We start from the raw sequence: 5,242 nt of genomic DNA, 5'->3' as shown, positions 1-5,242 counted from the left end.
GAACAGGCACAGAGAAGGTGCTAGCAGGGAATTCTCTGCCTGCCTTTCCCCAGTGCTCTGCAAGCTCTCCAGGACAACATAAAATCTGGGGTTCTGTGCTTTCTTTCATTCTGAACAAGTGTTACTGTTTTCTGCACAAAAGCGATTCTGCGAAGCAATGTGAACACTTGTGCTTCCCAGGCACAGAGAAGGTGCTAGCAGGGAATTCTCTGCCTGCCTTTCCCCAGTGCTCTGCAAGCTCTCCAGGACAACATAAAATCTGGGGCTCTGTGCTTTCTTTCGTTCTGAACAAGTGTTACTGTTTTCTGCACAAAAGCGATTCTGCGAAGCAATGTGAACACTTGTGCTTCCCAGGCACAGAGAAGGTGCTAGCAGGGAATTCTCTGCCTGCCTTTCCCCAGTGCTCTGCAAGCTCTCCAGGACAACATAAAATCTGGGGCTCTGTGCTTTCTTTCGTTCTGAACAAGTGTTACTGTTTTCTGCACAAAAGCGATTCTGCGAAGCAATGTGAACACCTCTGCTTCCCAGGCACAGAGAAGGTGCTAGCAGGGAATTCTCTGCCTGCCTTTCCCCAGTGCTCTGCAAGCTCTCCAGGACAACATAAAATCTGGGGCTCTGTGCTTTCTTTCGTTCTGAACAAGTGTTACTGTTTTCTGCACAAAAGCGATTCTGCGAAGCAATGTGAACACTTGTGCTTCCCAGGCACAGAGAAGGTGCTAGCAGGGAATTCTCTGCCTGCCTTTCCCCAGTGCTCTGCAAGCTCTCCAGGACAACATAAAATCTGGGGCTCTGTGCTTTCTTTCGTTCTGAACAAGTGTTACTGTTTTCTGCACAAAAGCGATTCTGCGAAGCAATGTGAACACTTCTGCTTCCCAGGCACAGAGAAGGTGCTAGCAGGGAATTCTCTGCCTGCCTTTCCCCAGTGCTCTGCAAACTCTCCAGGACAACATAAAATCTGGTGCTCTGTGCTTTCTTTCGTTCTGAACAACTGTTACTGTTTTCTGCACAAAAGCGATTCTGCGAAGCAATGTGAACAGGCACAGAGAAGGTGCTAGCAGGGAATTCTCTGCCTGCCTTTCCCCAGTGCTCTGCAAGCTCTCCAGGACAACATAAAATCTGGGGTTCTGTGCTTTCTTTCATTCTGAACAAGTGTTACTGTTTTCTGCACAAAAGCGATTCTGCGAAGCAATGTGAACACTTGTGCTTCCCAGGCACAGAGAAGGTGCTAGCAGGGAATTCTCTGCCTGCCTTTCCCCAGTGCTCTGCAAGCTCTCCAGGACAACATAAAATCTGGGGCTCTGTGCTTTCTTTCGTTCTGAACAAGTGTTACTGTTTTCTGCACAAAAGCGATTCTGCGAAGCAATGTGAACACTTGTGCTTCCCAGGCACAGAGAAGGTGCTAGCAGGGAATTCTCTGCCTGCCTTTCCCCAGTGCTCTGCAAGCTCTCCAGGACAACATAAAATCTGGGGCTCTGTGCTTTCTTTCGTTCTGAACAAGTGTTACTGTTTTCTGCACAAAAGCGATTCTGCGAAGCAATGTGAACACTTGTGCTTCCCAGGCACAGAGAAGGTGCTAGCAGGGAATTCTCTGCCTGCCTTTCCCCAGTGCTCTGCAAGCTCTCCAGGACAACATAAAATCTGGGGCTCTGTGCTTTCTTTCGTTCTGAACAAGTGTTACTGTTTTCTGCACAAAAGCGATTCTGCGAAGTAATGTGAACACTTCTGCTTCCCAGGCACAGAGAAGGTGCTAGCAGGGAATTCTCTGCCTGCCTTTCCCCAGTGCTCTGCAAGCTCTCCAGGACAACATAAAATCTGGGGCTCTGTGCTTTCTTTCGTTCTGAACAAGTGTTACTGTTTTCTGCACAAAAGCGATTCTGCCAAGCAATGTGAACACTTCTGCTTCCCAGGCACAGAGAAGGTGCTAGCAGGGAATTCTCTGCCTGCCTTTCCCCAGTGCTCTGCAAGCTCTCCAGGACAACATAAAATCTGGGGCTCTGTGCTTTCTTTCATTCTGAACAAGTGTTACTGTTTTCTGCACAAAAGCGATTCTGCGAAGCAATGTGAACACTTGTGCTTCCCAGGCACAGAGAAGGTGCTAGCAGGGAATTCTCTGCCTGCCTTTCCCCAGTGCTCTGCAAGCTCTCCAGGACAACATAAAATCTGGGGCTCTGTGCTTTCTTTCGTTCTGAACAAGTGTTACTGTTTTCTGCACAAAAGCGATTCTGCGAAGCAATGTGAACACTTGTGCTTCCCAGGCACAGAGAAGGTGCTAGCAGGGAATTCTCTGCCTGCCTTTCCCCAGTGCTCTGCAAGCTCTCCAGGACAACATAAAATCTGGGGCTCTGTGCTTTCTTTCATTCTGAACAAGTGTTACTGTTTTCTGCACAAAAGCGATTCTGCGAAGCAATGTGAACACTTGTGCTTCCCAGGCACAGAGAAGGTGCTAGCAGGGAATTCTCTGCCTGCCTTTCCCCAGTGCTCTGCAAGCTCTCCAGGACAACATAAAATCTGGGGTTCTGTGCTTTCTTTCATTCTGAACAAGTGTTACTGTTTTCTGCACAAAAGCGATTCTGCGAAGCAATGTGAACACTTCTGCTTCCCAGGCACAGAGAAGGTGCTAGCAGGGAATTCTCTGCCTGCCTTTCCCCAGTGCTCTGCAAGCTCTCCAGGACAACATAAAATCTGGGGCTCTGTGCTTTCTTTCGTTCTGAACAAGTGTTACTGTTTTCTGCACAAAAGCGATTCTGCGAAGCAATGTGAACACTTGTGCTTCCCAGGCACAGAGAAGGTGCTAGCAGGGAATTCTCTGCCTGCCTTTCCCCAGTGCTCTGCAAGCTCTCCAGGACAACATAAAATCTGGGGCTCTGTGCTTTCTTTCGTTCTGAACAAGTGTTACTGTTATCTGCACAAAAGCGATTCTGCGAAGCAATGTGAACACTTCTGCTTCCCAGGCACAGAGAAGGTGCTAGCAGGGAATTCTCTGCCTGCCTTTCCCCAGTGCTCTGCAAGCTCTCCAGGACAACATAAAATCTGGGGCTCTGTGCTTTCTTTCGTTCTGAACAAGTGTTACTGTTTTCTGCACAAAAGCGATTCTGCCAAGCAATGTGAACACTTGTGCTTCCCAGGCACAGAGAAGGTGCTAGCAGGGAATTCTCTGCCTGCCTTTCCCCAGTGCTCTGCAAGCTCTCCAGGACAACATAAAATCTGGGGTTCTGTGCTTTCTTTCATTCTGAACAAGTGTTACTGTTTTCTGCACAAAAGCGATTCTGTGAAGCAATGTGAAGACTTCTGCTTCCCAGGCACAGAGAAGGTGCTAGCAGGGAATTCTCTGCCTGCCTTTCCCCAGTGCTCTGCAAGCTCTCCAGGACAACATAAAATCTGGGGCTCTGTGCTTTCTTTCGTTCTGAACAAGTGTTACTGTTTTCTGCACAAAAGCGATTCTGCGAAGCAATGTGAACACTTGTGCTTCCCAGGCACAGAGAAGGTGCTAGCAGGGAATTCTCTGCCTGCCTTTCCCCAGTGCTCTGCAAGCTCTCCAGGACAACATAAAATCTGGGGCTCTGTGCTTTCTTTCGTTCTGAACAAGTGTTACTGTTTTCTGCACAAAAGCGATTCTGCCAAGCAATGTGAACACTTCTGCTTCCCAGGCACAGAGAAGGTGCTAGCAGGGAATTCTCTGCCTGCATTTCCCCAGTGCTCTGCAAGCTCTCCAGGACAACATAAAATCTGGGGCTCTGTGCTTTCTTTCGTTCTGAACAAGTGTTACTGTTTTCTGCACAAAAGCGATTCTGCCAAGCAATGTGAACACTTGTGCTTCCCAGGCACAGAGAAGGTGCTAGCAGGGAATTCTCTGCCTGCCTTTCCCCAGTGCTCTGCAAGCTCTCCAGGACAACATAAAATCTGGGGTTCTGTGCTTTCTTTCGTTCTGAACAAGTGTTACTGTTTTCTGCACAAAAGCGATTCTGCGAAGCAATGTGAACACTTGTGCTTCCCAGGCACAGAGAAGGTGCTAGCAGGGAATTCTCTGCCTGCCTTTCCCCAGTGCTCTGCAAGCTCTCCAGGACAACATAAAATCTGGGGCTCTGTGCTTTCTTTCGTTCTGAACAAGTGTTACTGTTTTCTGCACAAAAGCGATTCTGCGAAGCAATGTGAACACTTGTGCTTCCCAGGCACAGAGAAGGTGCTAGCAGGGAATTCTCTGCCTGCCTTTCCCCAGTGCTCTGCAAGCTCTCCAGGACAACATAAAATCTGGGGCTCTGTGCTTTCTTTCGTTCTGAACAACTGTTACTGTTTTCTGCACAAAAGCGATTCTGCGAAGCAATGTGAACACTTGTGCTTCCCAGGCACAGAGAAGGTGCTAGCAGGGAATTCTCTGCCTGCCTTTCCCCAGTGCTCTGCAAGCTCTCCAGGACAACATAAAATCTGGGGCTCTGTGCTTTCTTTCGTTCTGAACAAGTGTTACTGTTTTCTGCACAAAAGCGATTCTGCGAAGCAATGTGAACACTTGTGCTTCCCAGGCACAGAGAAGGTGCTAGCAGGGAATTCTCTGCCTGCCTTTCCCCAGTGCTCTGCAAGCTCTCCAGGACAACATAAAATCTGGGGCTCTGTGCTTTCTTTCGTTCTGAACAAGTGTTACTGTTTTCTGCACAAAAGCGATTCTGCGAAGCAATGTGAACACTTGTGCTTCCCAGGCACAGAGAAGGTGCTAGCAGGGAATTCTCTGCCTGCCTTTCCTCAGTGCTCTGCAAGCTCTCCAGGACAACATAAAATCTGGGGTTCTGTGCTTTCTTTCATTCTGAACAAGTGTTACTGTTTTCTGCACAAAAGCGATTCTGCGAAGCAATGTGAACACTTCTGCTTCCCAGGCACAGAGAAGGTGCTAGCAGGGAATTCTCTGCCTGCCTTTCCCCAGTGCTCTGCAAGCTCTCCAGGACAACATAAAATCTGGGGCTCTGTGCTTTCTTTCGTTCTGAACAAGTGTTACTGTTTTCTGCACAAAAGCGATTCTGCGAAGCAATGTGAACACTTGTGCTTCCCAGGCACAGAGAAGGTGCTAGCAGGGAATTCTCTGCCTGCCTTGCCCCAGTGCTCTGCAAGCTCTCCAGGACAACATAAAATCTGGGGCTCTGTGCTTTCTTTCGTTCTGAACAAGTGTTACTGTTTTCTGCACAAAAGCGATTCTGCAAAGCAATGTGAACACTTCTGCTTCCCAGGCACAGAGAAGGTGCTAGCAGGGAATTCT

This window comes from Strix uralensis, unplaced genomic scaffold (genome assembly GCF_047716275.1).
Source record: "Strix uralensis isolate ZFMK-TIS-50842 unplaced genomic scaffold, bStrUra1 scaffold_236, whole genome shotgun sequence".
Classification (NCBI taxonomy): domain Eukaryota; kingdom Metazoa; phylum Chordata; class Aves; order Strigiformes; family Strigidae; genus Strix; species Strix uralensis.
Note: the sequence above shows the minus strand (reverse complement) of the source record.